At 41.8% G+C, this 18,232-nt stretch overlaps 1 long non-coding RNA gene across 1 annotated transcript in view; it reads right to left on the bottom strand.

Annotated features, from left to right (window-relative positions):
• LOC141369394 (uncharacterized) overlaps nt 1-889 on the bottom strand; it is a 1,414-nt gene extending 525 nt beyond the window's left edge. The window contains exons 1-2 of the long non-coding RNA XR_012373071.1: nt 679-889; nt 1-34 (exon numbers count right to left, since the gene is read on the bottom strand). The exon at nt 1-34 is cut by the window's left edge and continues 525 nt beyond it. This is a non-coding gene — a long non-coding RNA (uncharacterized lncRNA). The remainder of the gene's footprint in view (nt 35-678) is intronic.
• Nucleotides 890-18,232: the final 17,343 nt, after the last annotated feature.

Raw genomic sequence — 18,232 nt, 5'->3', positions numbered from 1 at the left:
GTAGATGGAGGAGTATGAGATGTATGTGAAGAAACTGCAAGACAAAAAAATTGTGAATTACAATTTTTGGATATTTTTTAATTCTTTATTTGCTAAACATTGTATGTGTATAACTATTTACAACAAACCCTAAGATCCGCCCACTATCATAAGACTATATAATAAGATAAATAAATAAATAAAACGGCAATAGAATAAAACTGACCAAAAAAGAAAGATCTGAATGTCTAAACATTTCTGAATTGTACATCAAATGTATTAAAAGCATGTTGTTGGTGTTACTGTTTTTAACTATGTATGAAAGGGCTGAACACCTGTGGTAAAAGCATAAGGTTTGCTGTTACTGTACTACAAAATACCACAGTAGAAGTAGACTAACTGCGGTAAAAACATGGTAGGCCTACGATTTGTGTACTAAATACAACAAAATACACACAAATACACAAAATACCACAGTAGAAGTACATTGGTAGTTAACTGTTAATTCCAAAAATATGAATATAATAAAATGATCGAGGATCTGTCACGGTATGATAAACATAACGTGACTAGCTTTTAGAAAGAATGTAATATAGATGACCAATACAACTCAGAGAACATTTAGAAGCCGATCTGGATTAAAAAAGAACATATAATGAATTTAATATCGAACAAACAGACACTTTATGGTATACTCACTGAGATGTGGCGACGTTTGTAAACAGATGATAAATATCGCGATGATGTGCGAACGAGATTTGGGTCACGGCAGGGGCGTAGCCACGAGTGTGCCGGAGCCACCCACAGTAGCACACCTAAAATGGATGCAGAATATTTATTTATAGTTTCAATATTTTTTTTACTAAACTAGGGCTGTTGTTGTGTACTTAGAAAATATATATATATTTAAAATCAAGCCTTTCACGCGTAAGTTAAAAATATTTATCTGACCCCTTGTGTCCATGGCGACGGGTCATGATTGTCACGTGACACACCGCAACAACAATAATGTATGCTATTAGTTTTATTTCGTTTTTCCTTTTTTTTAATTAAAAAGATTAACTAACTTGCTTACCATGTCAACTATATGATATTGCAATCCTTCGTTTAAAGATCTTTATAAATTATCTTGATCTATAACGAGATGAGTCCTGTCCACCGGATTTACAGCACCTGAATTCCCCAGCGTTTCTAGTTATCTTGCCTGCCTGTGACACACGCAGATTTTCAGATGCAGACCCAGAGTTTTTTTTTCTGGCTACGGGTCACGCTTCTTGAATGCGATGAACAAAATCGTATGGTATAGTACGATTTAATCTATTCGTATTAATTAGCACGAAATCCCTGCAACACAGGGCTGTGTTAAATGCGATGAACTAATCGTACGATTTCGTACGAGCCAGCTCGTATTTCATACGATTTAGCCACTTGGTTAAATCGTTTGAATTATTACGAATTCGCCGTGAGATAGGGTTGGCATGATCATATCTCAGCTTTCTTTATGTCTTTCCTGTTTAATGCTTATTTCATTTACTCTGCTTTCACTCATTAATGGTGCTTGATAAGAGCATCAACACTATTACTATATATGTGAACCTGGACCACAAAACCAGTCTTAAGTTGCACGGGTATATTTATAGCAAAAGCCTAAAATACATTTTATATGTAAAAATTATAGATTTTCCTTTTATGCCAAAAATCATTAGGATATTAAAGGAAAACACCACCGTTTTCAATATTTTACTATGGTCTTACCTCAACTTAGACAAATTAATGCATACTTATCTTTTTCAATTCATGCACTTAATCTTTGTACAGCGCATGCTGAATGTGTTGGCATTTGGCCTGGCCCCATTCATTCCTTGGGGTCCAGACAGGAATGAATTTGGAAGCCACCAAACACTTCCATGTTTACATTATTTGAAGACTGTTACATGAGGGGTTACATGAGTAGGTGTGGTGGCACAAAATAAAACATGGCGATTTTTTAAGCAGATAAAAAATGAGTAAGTAATAATATGCGCAGTAATATTGGCGGAAGTTTAAGCGAAAGGGGGAGTAGTCAGGAGTGATGATGTTACCGGGCGCCAAGGTCAAAGTGCTGCAAATTCATCACTGTTTGGATCCTAAGGAATGAATGGGGCTAGGCTAAATGCTAACACATTCACGACACGCTGTACAAAGATTAAGGGTACGCATTGAAAAAAGATAAGTATGTATTAATTTGTCATAGTAAGAACATAGTAAAATATTGAAAACTGTAAAGATCATGTTCCATGAAGATATTTTGTACATTTCCTATCGTAAATATATAAAAAATGTATTTATCATTAGTAATATGTGCTCCTAAGGATTTAATTTGGACAACCTTTCCACAAATGTCCTGCATTTTTGTATCGCTCAGTGTCAACAAATTTTTCACCTCTATCCATTTTACACTTTCCTACCATTTCTTTCTGTCTATTGTAATAGTTGTTTTTTTGTAGGCTAAAATGTGTCATATACTGTAAGTATGCATGCATGTGAATATGTGGCACTGTAATAGCGTGTTAGTGTGTTACAGGGCCGTGCACAGGGGGATGGCCCGGTGGCTAGAGCCACTGCCCCTCTGCCCTAATCGGCTGAGGTGCCCCTCTGACCAACCGCCAGCCCCGGTCAAATTCTGTTACCGCTCGTCTAAAGATCCACTGTTTCTAGTCAGAAATCCACTTCGTGATTTCCCGCTCCGCAGCATCTCTCACAATCTGTATCCACTCTTGGCGGAGACGACAGTTTGTTGTATTGACAGATAGATTCATTACATTTCCTCAGTTGTTGAGCTGCTGAATAAGTAAATTGGTAGTTTGAAGCCGAGAGAGTTCATGTACTATATTTATTTTTGCTTGCTTGTGTTCTCGTGATCACGACTTAATTTTCTCGTTATCTCAAGATACCAACAGTTGTTTTCTCGTGATCTCGACATAACAAAAGTTGTATTCTTGTAATGTGATTAAAGCTTACGTGTACTCAATAGTATGTATTTTGTTTGTAGACAGCAAAATCATATTTTGCTAAATTAGCATGGATGAACAAATGAGATTTTACTTTGATCAGGAATTCGCTCAAGGGACCGTCTTTAAAGTAACTAATATATAAGTTTCTACTTTAACATGCATTTGAATTGAATGACTTAAAGTCAACAATCAGTCACAAAACCAACTGTAAAGTGTTCATGTTGTTGTCAACTATAATTCACTCTTTAAAATTTTTGATATTAATTTAAAATAAACTGTTAAATACTATTAAATATAGAAACGTGTACATTATTACTTTAGAGATGTTCCCTAAATTCACGAGCATCAAACATCCAACTTTATTTATTTATTAGGTTTATCGGCAATTAGCTACACGTGTGGTAACGGCAAAGACCCAAACTCGTATCCATCAGCAGTCCACTTTAAAATAAACAAAATATTATTGCCTTTGGTTTATCATGTCAGGATAACGAGAAGACAGCCTTTGCTATCTCGAGATCATGAGAAAATTAGTCGTGATCACAAGAAAACAAGCAAGCAAAAATAAAAATATGGATGACCTCTCGGCTTCCGTAGCCTATGTTTTTGTATTTCTGTCGGTAATGATTTGCTCTCGGTCTCTAAAAGTGCTAATAACTTAGCAAGTAAGTAACAACAAAATATGCACATTCTTAGAATAACAGTGCTTGTCTAATCAAAGTAATGTACCCGATGAGATCTAATATAAGTCACACCAAATTTGCTAAAAAAGACAAAAAATAAAAAAACTATGTTTTCACAAAAAACAGAGTTGAAAGGGAGGCTGCAAAGGCAGTTCAACATTGCAAACACGAATTCAAAGCTTCAGCACGTAAATCACATAGAATATTAAGCAGTTTTGTCACCCTTAAATTCTTGTTATTAATTATATTTTCCATTATAACTTCTCTTATTTGATACTAATCTGTAATACATCATATTTATAATTTTTTGTTAAAACATTATAAATTGTGCCCCCTTTTTGGTTTGAGCCACTGCCCCTCAAAATGTCTGTGCACGGCCCTGGTGTGTTAGTTTACACATGAATGTTTTTACTCTGCTGTTTCAGTCTATCACTTTCTCTTAAATTCCTCACACATCATATTTTTGCTTGGCTGATGATTCTCAAAATGAATGCATTTTTGTCTTATACTCTTGTATGCACGGTCCACTTGTAGTTTAATTTTAACCCCGAATGAATCTGATTGGTCGGTGTTTGTCTTCGCGAGAAGGACGCGGCCTTGTTTATTCAGTCGTGTTGATGGTACACAGCACATGCGTTCAAAGACATCAGCGATTCCCCACAGAGCTGAATGGTTAATGGATGTTTGGTTCCTCAGAATGGTGTCTGGATACTGCCGAACAATTCAACACTATCACCTTGACATCTAACCAAAGTCTAGTATATAGGCAAGATATCCAATAGAAAAGTGAGGAAAGGCAGCTAAAAATTGCTGTGAAATGGATGAAAGTATAAACACTGCAGACTGGTTATATTGCCTGTGCCTGCGTTTTCATTTCAGAAGTGATTCCCATTATTGTTGCTTTAGTTGTGCCTTTCTTTCTTTCTCTCCCTCTCTCTGTCTTTCTCTCTCTCGTTCTCTCTACAGGCATAAAAACATCTTCAATGTCATGAGCATTATATGATAATACTGAAGTTTTAGTTTTGGCATGTATGAGAGTGTTTTGCTGAGCATCTATAATGTCTCTTAGTAAAGGAATGTAGTACCATGTTCAGAAGTCCAATTTTTGCTGATTTTCACACATGCTCATGGTCTACATATGTCCCGTTTAAAAGTGTAATTTGACTGGCCTTGAAAACTTCTACTTAATCTCTAAAAATGAATAGTTAAGTGTAGTTAATAGTTATTTGTTTACCTTTAAATTTTTCGGGAAAAAAATCAAAATCTTACAAAGAAAGTGTTTTCACAGCAGAGTATGGATTTATTTTAAAATAAATAAACAGTTTTTTCTCTGTAAGAAACATTGTGACTAAAAGTGTTTGATTTAGGGTCTGTTTACACGAGAACGCTCGAGGGTGAAAAACGTAAGAATATTTTATCGGATGTGCCTTTGATTTACACGGCAACAGCGTTTTGGGGGCTTAAAAACGTAAAAAAAGTGAAACCACCTTCCAGAGTGGAAATCTTAAAAACGATCTACCGTCGCATCCCCGTCTAAAGGGTAAAAACGCGAAAGTCTGCTCATGATGGCTCTCGTCGCGTACACGTTTACATCACAGACATGCGCCAGTTCAGGAAAATAACAACAAACATGTAGAATTATTTCCATACGTCGGACCTTCAAGTTGCCATTAGGGTGTGTTTGCATGGTTATTATTTTCCACAAACCGTACAATTTTGTAGCTCCAAATTTGCCTTGCTTCTTACCATGTTTAAAAGATTCGGTTATTAACAGGAGTTAACTTACAGGCTGTGAGTCCAGCGTGAGGAATTATGATAATGTCTGTCTTTACTACATCACCAATCCCAGGAAGTAAACTGTTGCTTACAATCTGTGTGTTTGTTGTAGTCCAAGAAAAGAGATTTACGTTGGAGACGATAACTCGCGTCATCGTTTACCTTAGGGTATGTACCGTTTGCATATCATTAACATGTATTAATACACACTTACACACCAAAGGTAATATAAAAATGTGAATCAGACAATAGCTGCTCTTTAATAATTCGTTTTGGTTCAACTGAATATTATTTTTCTGTATCACTTGCGTAAGGTGTGTTCATAGCTTGACTAATGTTTGGTAAAGCTTTTGTGTACCTGAACTCTAGCAATCTCAATGCTCTCCAAATCAGGTAGACCAATAATCTCTCATGGTCAGTGGTGGACGAATTACACAAATCGTGTACTTGAGTAAAAGTAAAAATACCCAGGGTAAAATATTACTCAAGTAAAAGTAGAAGTACTTGCTTAAAATTTTTACTTGAGTAAAAGTACAAAAGTATCTGCCTCAAAATGTACTTAAGTACAAAAGTACTGTGATTTTATTATGGCCGTATCATTTTTGTCACAAAACTCAAATTATGTGAAATAACTCTCTTGGCTAACCAATCAATTAATAAAAGGACATTAAAGCGTAACTAAACCCCTGGTCAGAGCCTGACTCCACCCACTGGCAATATTTGAAAAATGCAAGAAAAGTGGGCAGATCCCAACGGAGATAAAGGGGACAAACTAAGCTCGTACCAAGTGTGTGGTGAGCTTGAACCTGCTTACGTCATGAGTTACTTTTTGGACCCAACATCCAATAGGAAAATTCAACTGCAGTAGCCACCGTTCAACCTGAAGAGGGCGTTTTTACACCATATATTGAAGAATTGAAACACTTTATATCCAAATGTCAAAAAACTTACTAAAATCAATGAACAGCACTAATAAAGCATCATTCTTACAGATCATTAACTAAAAAAAAGTTGGTTAAGGGTTTAGTTACTCTTTAATAAATCAGACACTGATGTCTATTAAAATTATCATAAGCCTAAAACCTTAAAAACAAAAAAATTCCTTTAGCATCAAATGAAATAGGATTTGAAAGCAGTAAGTCTCATTTCAAGATTTATTTGTTAAATAATTTATCAGTTTAAGTGTAACAAAAACTTGACTTAAGCACAGGTTCACAATAGTTTTCAAAACATTAAATACATAATGTTATCTAGAAATCAGTCTCCCTTTCTTTGACAAATAAAACAAGCCAATTTCAGAAACGTTTCATGTGGTTTAGCATGTCATATGTATATTGTAATACATAATTAAATGTATTTATATATTTTGGAAGCAAAACTTTTGAAAATATTAATAACAATCTCAGTTAATAGGGAGCACTCCAATCCACCTGCCTGTTTAAGCATCATACACTGCATGGCTAGTCAAAATGTCATTTATATTTTACAACAGTGTTGATAGTGATTAATTGTCATTTCAAAATAACAGAGCACTGAGCTTCAAATACAATGAACTTAAGTGAAACTAACGTCTCGGTTACGTATGTAACCCTCGTTCCCTGAAGGAGGGAACGGAGACGTCACGTCGTGACCGACGAATTGGGAACTCGCTTAGAGAGACCAATCTGCTTCGAATACTACTAAAACGCCAATGAACTTGGCATTGAGATATTTGCATAATGCTGGCGCCGCCCCGCCAGGTGCGTATATAAGCCCCAGGTGCAAATATAGAAATCAGCTTCTTTTTCGCTGAGAAAGCCGGAAAGTGTGACCGGCCGATAAACAGCAGGGAGCAGCCCTGTGGCGACGGGACGTGACGTCTCCGTTCCCTCCTTCAGGGAACGAGGGTTACATACGTAACCGAGACGTTTCCTTTCAGTCGGTCACTACGACGTCACGTCGTGACCGACGAATTGGGAATCCCTACCAAAACGCCACTGAGGGCTGACCTCTTCCAGTGTCTGCGTAAAGCCCTCCGGTTCCACTTAAGGATAAGGAGAATTAGGTTTTAAGGCAGAAGGCCGGGCACTAGATGTTCCTTTAACCCAACAGTAGTGCCAGCGACTGGGAAGCGCCCTATCTGAGCGGTCTAGGAACGCTGCGGAAGCCACCGCCCCGTTAAGGGCTATTGGTGGGCGAAAGTCAACCGTAGTTGAGGTATAAATGACAGCCGTGGCTGTGTAAGCAAAGCAGTGCTCTGCTGAGGGAAACGTGGGCTAGTAGGATTAACCCCACGGAAAATACTCACAAAGGAACCCGGTGGGTCGCAATGTGGATGCCCGAGCCAAACACAGGTTCGCGAGGGTGCAGCTAGTGAGAGGCTGGCAGCGGATGCTCCGCAACATCAGGCTGCCAAGGCAGCGGAGGAAGGCAAAACAAATTATTACGCGTTTTTGCCTCGATGGCCTTCCATACTGAGCTCAGTTTGGAGCAGCAGTCGGAGGCTGCAAGCCGACCTGCGAGCCTGTTCTCTGTGCTTCCCCTAACGAGGAAAGAACACGAGAGGAGACAGGCTCGACACGAACACTGTAAAATCTAGTGAACGTATTAGGTGTCGCCCAACCAGCAGCTCTGCAGATGTCTGTTAGCGATGAACCACGAGCGAATGCCCAAAATGAGGCAACACTTCTAGTAGAGTGAACTCTCAATTAAATGGACAAGGAATGCCCTGCAGATTATAAGCAAGGGCGATAGTATCAACTATCCAATGAGACATCCTCTGCTTAGTGACAGCTTTCCCTCTCTGCTGACCACCATAACAAACAAAGAGCTGGTCTGAGGTCCTGAGGCTTTGTGTGCGATCCACGTAGATGCGTAACGCTCGTGCGGGGCATAATAAAGCCATGGTTGGGTCTGCCCTCCTCCGGGGGCAGCGCTTGCAAGCTCACCACCTTATCTCTGAAGGGAGTGGTGGGAACTTTGGGCACGTAGCCTGGTCTGGGTCTCAGAGAGACAGCAGGACCAAACTGAAGGCACGAAATGTCAACAGAGAATGCATGTAAATTCCTTACTCTCTTCACGGAGACCAATGCTAGCAGGGTCAGAGTTTTCATTGACAAAAACTTCAGACTCGCAGACTGCAAAGGCTCGAACGCGGAACCTGTAGTAGGGCTTCAGCACCATGGACAGGTCTCAGGAGGAAAGAGGGAGGGCGCGAGGGGTTTAGCCTGCGAGCGCCTCTTAAAATCTAATAACCAAATCATGCTGACCAACTGATCTGCCGTTAATAAGTGAGTGATGAGCAGAATAGCGGCGATATCAACTTTAATGGTGGAGGGTGACAGCCTACCATCTAACCTATGTTGAAGATATATAAAAGCACAATGTTAAGCATTCTCTGGGGTCCTCGCGTTGCGAAGAGCACCAGGTGACGAAAAGGGTTTCATTTAAGCGCGTAAGCCCGTCTTGTGGACGGTGCTCGAACCGCGTCGATGGTGTTAGATACCGCTTGCGATAAATCACCTAAACCTTGCGCGCACTCAACGACCATACATGGAAATCCCACAGGTCGGGGCGCGGGTGCCATAATGTGCCCCTTCCTTGAGAAAAAAAGTCCTTCCTCCGGGGAATTCGCCAGGCAGGGGCTGTCGCGAGGAGCATTAACTCTGAAAACCAATTCCTGGTCGTCCAGTACGGGGCGACTAATAAAAGGCTCTCCTCGTCCTGCCTGACTTTGCACAGTGTCTATGCGATTAAGCTCACTGGAGTGAATGCATATTTGCGCGTCCCCCGCGGCCAGCTGTGTGCCAACGCATCCACGCCGAGGCTGCCCTCGGTTAGTGAATAAAACAGGCGACAGTGGGTATCGTCCGGTGACGCAAATAGATATATCTGCGCACGACCGAACTTCTTCCAAATTAGCTGAACCGTCTGGGGGTGGAGTCGCCATTCGCCGGTGCGCGCAGCTCGGGAAAGCGCGTCTGCCGCTGTATTGAGCGTACCCGGGATGTAAATGGCACGAAGGGACCTCAGATGCTTCTGACTCCAAAGGAGGAGATGACGAGCGAGATGCGACAGGTGACGAGAGCGCAAAAACCGCCTTAACGGTAAATAACGCAACAGTCGCAATGACGTCGGTGTCGGCTAATACATCCTTCCCTCGCATCTCCATAGCGGAGCGTACAAGTCCGAGATATACAGCGCACCGCTCGCGGCAGTTGGGGTGCTATGCACACCCCTGAGACTGCAAGCCCGTCATACGTGGCTGCTCATCCCGTGCTGGGGGCATCGTATGTGCCACAGAATGCCAGGAGACCCGACTCAGGGGCATATCTTGCTATAAGAAATGCTGGGTCTGCCACGGGGTAAAATTGAAATGACACGCAGGTGTAATGGTTACACAGTGTATGCCGTTGCGCCACGCTCTCCTCGAGACTCGATCGTAAAACGAATGCTGAAGCGGTCTCATATGAAGCAGCTCGAGCAGTGTCACAGCCGCAGCATGCTGTCATATTTCCATGAGCTTCTGAAATTGTTTCAGAGGGACCGCGTACTTCCCTCGAATTAAACCGAGGCAAGTCAGAACTGACTGGTTGCGCACTCTTGTAAAACACGCCAATAAATCGACCGAGTCTATTTCCATACTGAGAAAAGGATCCTCTGCACGGGGCAAAGTTGCTCTTTTCCCAGCTGACCTGATGACTAAAACGAGCGAGATGCTGAAGCATTAAATCTCTGTGTTCGCGCACGTCTGCCAAGAACGAGCCATTATAGTTGACATAAATATAAGCAGAATGCGAACAACGCTCTCTCTCTCGGAGACTTTAATGCCGTGACTAGCACTTTCCTGGAGACACGGGGAGAGAGAGACAGCTCGAATGGTGTACTTAGTATTAATATGCCCACCCCACAAACGCAGAGCGAAAAACGGTCTAAGGCGAGGGGAGATGGACACATAAAGTACACGTCTACAGGTCTAAGGCTGCAAACCGATCTGAATATTGAAATACGAGCCTCGGCGTATCATCCTAAAGGATCACATTTGTAGAGCCGATGCGTAAATAAATCGGTCGTAACCCACCGCGTATTTTGGGTAATATGAGATAAGGCTGGAAAAACCTTATCATCATTCTCGGTAAGAGGGACCGGCTCGAAATGTCCTTCGCCAGCAGGACATCAACTTTTGCACGCAGTACATGTGCATCGGACGCTTTCACTATAGTGAAACGAATGCCCGTAGAATTTGGGGGAGTGCCGGTAATTGTATTTCGTAACCGAGGCGGACAGTGCGTAAAACTCAATGAGACGGGCTGGGAACTGAAGCAAAGCATCCAGGGACCGTACGAGGAGAATTAACGACACTACCGAAGTACCCGCGGTGGGGCAGCGAAGCGAGACAGGTGAAACTGCCGGTGTGTCTGCTGTGACAGCATAAACATCTACAGTATGTGTGTGTGTGACACTGACCTGAGCCCGCTGAGGGTGACGGTCGTCTGGTCTCCTGCGCGGAGAGCACAGACTCCGGAAAAACACCCGCTGGCGATAGAGGAGAGGTAGGGTGAGCTGGTGTGCCCGCTCACGGCTCTCTCGATCCTCTGGAGACCTGGAGAGGGAAGAGGAATGCACTCTTATGTGTGGTTAAGTGGGTACCGGCTGGAAAGCCGGTGGAACAGATGCAAACCAAGAATTTTCCACCCGACCCTCTACCGGAGGAAGGAGCGAATCACCGTCTCCTGAAGAGTGATCCTCTGCCAATCCAGGTCGCCCGTTACTGGCCACATAAACTCCCGATTTTCACGGGAAGCGGCTAAGCGGGCGGGGCGAGCTGCTGACGACCGGTTCCCATGCGCTGCCGAAATGGGGTCCGAGGAGGGGAACAGAGGTGGCCGCCGCAGGACGCCGACGGCGAGAGGCAGACTGAGGAGCCGGCGTGGTGGACCAAGGGCAGCTCTCTTTCGCCGGGGCATGACCTAGGAGATCGCCTCAGTCTGCGCAGCGGAGCTGTACGACTCCACGGGCTCGCCGAAGAGGCCGGTCTGTGAGACAGGAGCATTCAAGAAGTTGTTCTCGTCTGCGTCCGTCATGTAAGCCAGACATAGCCAAAGGTGGCGATCTTGAACACTGTGGTGGACATCGCACGACTGAAGGTCGCGGCTTCCCTTGTAAATCTCTAAAGCCTTTGCTTGGTGAACCTGCAGTAACGTTATTGCGTGCAGGGCTGAAGCCGCGTCTCCGCATGCCTGATGGGCAGCGCCCGTAACCGGACGACTGTCTATACAAACACGGGAGGGAAGGGTTGGGTGGTCCCTCCAGGAACGCAGCTGCATCGCAACCCCCCGCTCCACTGAAGGGATCCCCCCCTTAGCGGCTCCGTTGGTGAGGGAGGTGAGGGGTGAAAGCTGAACAGCCGAGACGGCCGCAAATCACGTCAGCTCTTCGTGCCGTTGGGAAAGGCAGGCACAGGAGGTGAGGACCATAGAGGCCCGGGCAGCTCCGAAGTACCAATCATGTGGGCGGAACGGTTCGGGCGGAGAGGGGTTAACCCCTCCAACTCTACCGTTTCCGCCGCTCGAGCGGGCACGGCCGCCATCTCCGGGATGACTCCGCCTCGGAGGGAAAAAACGGACACCCCTCTGATGCTGCAGAAGTGACGGGACCAGAAGGAGGTCCAATGGATTCGGCAGAAATCGCAGAACACGACTCTGCAGTCTCCACCGGAGCCTCAACCGGCTGAGGATGAGAAGGCCGGTAGGTGAAGGACGCATCCTCCGTCCTACTCAGCGTAGTGATGCGAAGAGCGTCCTGCGAGCGCTTGACAGCCGCACCATGGCGGCGTTCAGCACTGCAAAGGCGCGGACGTCGTTCCCATAGAAAGGACAGTCGGCTCCGCAATCCAAGAGAGTTATGCTCTCACAGAGAGAACAAAAGCTCTCCACGAGCGCAGCCTCGGAGTGCTCGATGCGCAAGCACAAAGACAGCGTTCGTGACCGTCACTGGAATCCCTGTACTTCTCGCACCCAAGATCGCACGGAGGAAAAGCTATCCTGAAAAGGACGCTGATCTCCGAATATACGTGAGAGTGGCTGTCTTTAAAAAGACACAGAGCTCTCACGTATCACTCTTTTAGGGAAATCACTCTTTTGGTGCTCAGCTGATGATGTGCACAGGGAGAGGCAACGCACACACTAAACTCAAAACAAAAAATATGCAGAGCAGTGGAATACTGCGAGCGTCCGCTGTGTCAGTACTGCTTGTCAATCAACTTCAGCAACCGTCCCCAGAAGAGCAGAAAGTAGCTTCTCAGTAGCAGATACTGCCGGCTTTCGAAGCGATAAAAAGCTGATTTCTATATTTGCACCTGGGGCTTATATACGCACCTGGCGGGGCGGCGCCAGCATTATGCAAATATCTCAATGCCAAGTTCATTGGCGTTTTAGTAGTATTCGAAGCAGATTGGTCTCTCTAAGCGAGTTCCCAATTCGTCGGTCACGACGTGACGTCGTAGTGACCGACTGAAAGGGAACTATACGGCTAAAAATAGCTTCAGCCTGCATAGCTTAAAGTTCATTCATGATAACGTCGTATATATTTTAGCAACACAATTAACAGTTTTCTGCAAGCTACTGTTAAGATTGCTCATTTAAAAATATAACCAGAATAAAAATGCCTTACCTCTACGCGTTTCCTTAGATTTGAAAGAGTATTCTTTTAAAACGAAATAGCACAGTTTCAAGGCAGGCAGATAAAAGACACGAAGGACTCGTTCTTTTATTCAAGGACTTAAAAAAACTCGCGTAAATAAGGCCATTGTTGTTGTGACGGGTCAGTTATCTCCTCCGTTGTTTTTTAATACAGTTTCATTCTCCAAACGATGCATTGGCTGGCTGCTGCACTAGCTTACGTGAAACAGCGCGGCAACCAAAACAAGTTCAAGCGCATGCTGTACCCTGATTGGTGGTTTGACGCATCACGTGTGCATCTTAGTTTTTTTGTGCAGCTTTAGTTTGCCCAGTTACGTTTTTTATCCACTGATAAATAATAAGGAACGACTGATTTTTTAAATGTAGCGGAGTAAAAAGTAAGATATTTGACTAAAATGTAGTAAAGTAAAAGTAAAAGTCTCCCAAAATAAAAGTACTTGAGTAAAGTACAGATACGCGAAAAAACTACTTAAGTACAGTAACGAATTACATTTACTTCGTTACTGTCCACCACTGCTCATGGTAAGTGATGTCATCCGTCGTTTTGTCTGCGCAGCGCTGCGCAACATTAAGTCGCATCACAAAAATGCAGATTTGTTTAATGTCACGTGATATTTTTAGATTGAATGACGTCTTGAACTTGTAAAGCAATGACATTTGTCACTTCTTATAATTTAGAAAATGGGATAAAAAAAAAATTATATTCACCAAGAATACATTTTACAAATATTATTTGCTTACTAATAAAATCTATAAAATTTAAAAACAAAACAAAAAATAATTAAAAAAAATAATTTAGAAATGGTCTAAAATGGACTTGTTGGCAATAGAAACGATATATTTATATAATTGACTTTGGTGGCATTAAATACATTTTTATGCTTTTACAGTACAAATGACTACATGAAGCAAGGCTAAAAATTATTTACAGTACACTGCATAAATTCTTGCCTCAAAACTCTCGAGGGCATGACGCTTACAGTATAACTGTAAATGATATAAAGCATATACCTCTTTATATAAACCCTAGGTGAAATTAGCAGCTATTTTCACACAGTAGCACTAGCATAGTGGGTCTGTCATTTATGTGGGTCTGTCATGAACCTGCACATTAGGGCCTGCATTTTTTTGAGAGAGATTTTTTTTGCATTGTGTAAGCAGTACAATGAGTGCACACATGACCTTGATTCATACCATTAATTCCAGAGGCAAATGTCTTTCTCCCATACCAGCTGTGCTGTGGACTGTGACCTTGTCTTGGTGAAGGTCGCGCCCCAGTCTTCTCTCATCTACTACATACAGCAGCGTGAGCTCCATGTGTGCTCATGCAAACACATGCACATATGCACACGTTAAACAAAAAACTGGAAAGCTATTAGTGCAATGTGAAATTCATTCTGGGCTTTTCATTCTTGGTTTGAAGTTGTTTATTTAGGAATGAAATTCATTTTCTTACCCTCGCATCATTCCAAACCCACATGACTTTATTGCTTTAGTGTGACATGAAAGGAACTTTTTAATGCATTTTTTGACATTAATGGATTAGTCAATTTTCTTAAAAAGAATCCAGATAATTTACTCACCACCATGTCATCCAAAATGTTGATGTCTTTCTTTGTTCAGTCGAGAAGAAATTATGTTTTTTTTGAGGAAAACATTCCAGGATTTTTCTCATTTTAATGGACTTTAAGGGACACCAACACGTAACAGATTTAATGCAGTTTAAAATTGCTGTTTCAATGGACTCTAAACGATCCCAGATGAGGCATGGGGGTCTTGTCTATCGAAACGATTGTCATTTTTGACAAGAAAAATATGCACTTTTAAACCACAACTTCTCGTCTGTCTCCGGTTCTGTGACGCGCCAGCGTGACCTCACGTAATTGCGTAATGTTGTGGAAAGGTCACGTGTTACATATATGAAACGCACATTTGCGGACCATTTTAATCAATAAACTGCCACAAAGACATTAATTGGTATCATTCGACGTACAACAACGTCGGAATGGTCGTCTTTCTCCATACTTGTAAACACTGGGGCATAGTTTTGCATACGTCCTCCGTGACCTCTTGACGTGATGACGTATTGCGTGATTTTGCGCTGGCGCGTCACATAGACGAGAAGTTGTGGTTTAAAAGTGCATATTTTTCTTGACAAAAATGACAATCGTTTCAGTAGATAAGACCCTTATGCCTCGTTTGGGATCATTTAGAGTCCTTTGAATCTGCAATGTAAACTGCATTAAAACTGTTAAGTGTTGGGGTCCATTAAAGTCCATTAAAATGAGAAAAATCCTGGAATGTTTTCCTTAAAAAACATAATTTCTTCTCGACTGAAAAAAGAAAGACATCAATAATTTGGATGACATGGTGGTGAGTAAATTATCTGGATTTTTTTTTTTTTTTTAAGAAAATGGACATTGGAAAATGGTGTCACATCCAGGGGTGAATGTCCTGCCACAAGCATTGCATTTTGAAAAACAACATGTGAAGTGTATCTTGTCAACTATATTTTTTATGAAGTAACTATCTAACATACAAAGTTTGACACAACATATTATTATTGGTGACAGAATTATTGAATGCTATTCTTTCTTTCTTTCTTTTTTATCTCGGTCTGTCTCCCTCCATCTCTTCCGCTTCCATCTCTTTCTCTGTCTTCCTCTTTTTTCTGACTATCTGTCATCTTCCATTTGTCTGTACCTTTCTGCAGTCTCTAAATGTTCCCGACAGTCACACGTTCAACTTTTTCTCCTGAGTTTCCGGCATTTCCTTCTTCAATCTCGTTTTATCTTCTTTCTTTTTTACAGATCTCTCTTTCTGTCTGTCTGTGTGAAAAGCAGGTTATAAAGTACACAGCGTGCTGAAGGAGCTGATGGGACCCACACCTTAACAATGAAAGCGGGTCAGACGATGAGTCACCAATGGAGGTGATTCAATCAGGGCCTAGCGGTTATGTCCACTATTCGTTTTATAATAGAGACGCTAACAAACTCCTCCTGCCTGTCCAGATAAATGCCAAGAGCGCTGCCTTTTGTTAGACCTTCATCGCAGGCTCTTTTCGATGCCCCCGGTCACCTAAATTGAATACCCCTATTCTCCTCCGGGAGTTTGGGTGCAAAATAGCAATTTCCGTTGGCTTGTCGCATGCCGCCTTTCCATTTCTCCCTGTTTTTTTTCTGACGTTCGCCCACAAATTTCATTAAGGGCTCGTCTAGTACATTACCCAGCAAGCAAATCAAATTGCCGTTCTCTGGAGGCTGAAGCAGGGTTAAATGAGCCTTTCAAAAGTCTTTGGCCAGGGTGGGCGCTTATTAGCTCTGCCAGGCGGCACACTTCTCCTTGGTTTGCCCTTTGGATCTGGGACCTTCTGCATGCCTGTGCTGCATCTTTTTTTTTTACTGGACTGTATGCACGCACGTAACAGTAGCCCCTCAATGCAATCACTCTATCTGATTGAAAAGGAAGCACAAGCCTGTTACTTTATCAAGCATCTTTTTTAGGATACTTTAGCTGCTGGCAGTTTAGCTTGTAAATGAGGTGCACAAAAAGGGTTGAGTTTGAATTTGAGGTTTGAATGTAAAAATTAAAATTAATAATCACAATTAAGTTGTGTTCTTCGTTTTAGATAATCTTTTTAGTTGCGCAGTGACTCTCGTGAATTGCGTGAGTTCAAGATGGCATCTGTATCGGAAGCTAGTTATTATTAGTGATGCACCGATGTATCGGCCGCAGATATTTATCAGCCGATTTTTGATGAATTTGAAACCATCGGCATATCGGCAATAGCACGAGAAAGGCCGATACCGATTGTTCATTAATTAACTGCATAAAGAAATCCATAATATGTAAAAAATTAGTTGTTAATAAAATAAATGCTGAATAGCAAAAACCACCTTTGAAGGTTGTCATGCTGTCTTATTATATTTGTTTTAGCTTAATTTGTGCCTCTCTTATTATGTTGGTCAGTTGAATGTTAATTAGATCCAATCCATGTTCAGTAAAAATAATTTGATGCAGAAATAAACTAGCTAATAGACCAACTGTATAGTATTGTATACGTGTTTAATGTCGGTATCGGCATCGGCCACAAGTTGTCTGTTTAAATCGGTATCAGCCAAAAAAATCCTAACGGTGCATCCCTAGTTATTATAGTTTATAAAGTTTAAAATATGGACATTGTTCCTACAATTTCGCATCGATTACCCGGAAAAGACCTTTATTAACCCTTTGGAGCCATGTGGAATAGTTCTGTAAGGGATGGATTCACTTTTTGGGGCTTCAAAGTCAGAAGTTGTTGAATGATCTCTGTTTTTTTCCCATTATAAGCTTGGAAAAGCAAAAACATTTACTAAAATAACTCCAAATGTGTCAGTGTGAAAGATTATGGACATATGTATCTTGGATTGCTTGAGGGTAAGTACATATTGGGGTAATTTGACTAGAGTATTGTTTTAAGATATAGAATAGGTCTTTAGGGTATAATATTGTACCCCAAAAAGTATAACATTTTAATCTGTTGTATACAGTGTTGGGGGTAACACATTAAAATTAACGTTATAATTTTGAGATTTATTTTGTATCTTAAAATAATAGGTTAAAAAGAACTGGATTGGTGTAGTTTTGTCACAATGCAAAATATCTTATGTATTTGAGTTCCTAAAATAGCTTTCATTATCTTTATGCAAATTATAATTCTCTTTCATTTTGAGGCGATATTTGACCTGTGAGGACTGTGGCAAATGTCGAGGTATCATAAAATTAAACATTTTGGTGAAAACATGCTTTTCTATCACAGTTCCAAAGCAAACACAAACTGAGAAATCCCTCGCTGCTCTGAAACACAGGTGGGCTTTTAAACAGTCAAGTATGCTGACAGATACCTTAAAAAAAAACACGATACGCAATCTCAAGGGCAGTGGACCACACACACACACACACACACACAGAGCGTCTTCAACAAGCATGAGTTGTGTCTCTTGAACCAAACTAGTTTTTATTTCTGTTCGCGCACAAGTTCCTCTCAGGTCTTATGCTTCTTACATTTTCTTCTGGGTGGAGAAGAAAAGCATGGTGAGATTTTCCGGCAGATTGTATAATGAGGTTCACGGATGACCCTGTG

This window comes from Misgurnus anguillicaudatus, chromosome 13, assembly GCF_027580225.2.
Source record: "Misgurnus anguillicaudatus chromosome 13, ASM2758022v2, whole genome shotgun sequence".
In the NCBI taxonomy this organism is placed as follows: Eukaryota; Metazoa; Chordata; class Actinopteri; order Cypriniformes; family Cobitidae; genus Misgurnus; species Misgurnus anguillicaudatus.
Note: the sequence above shows the minus strand (reverse complement) of the source record. Positions and strands in the feature narration are given on the sequence as shown.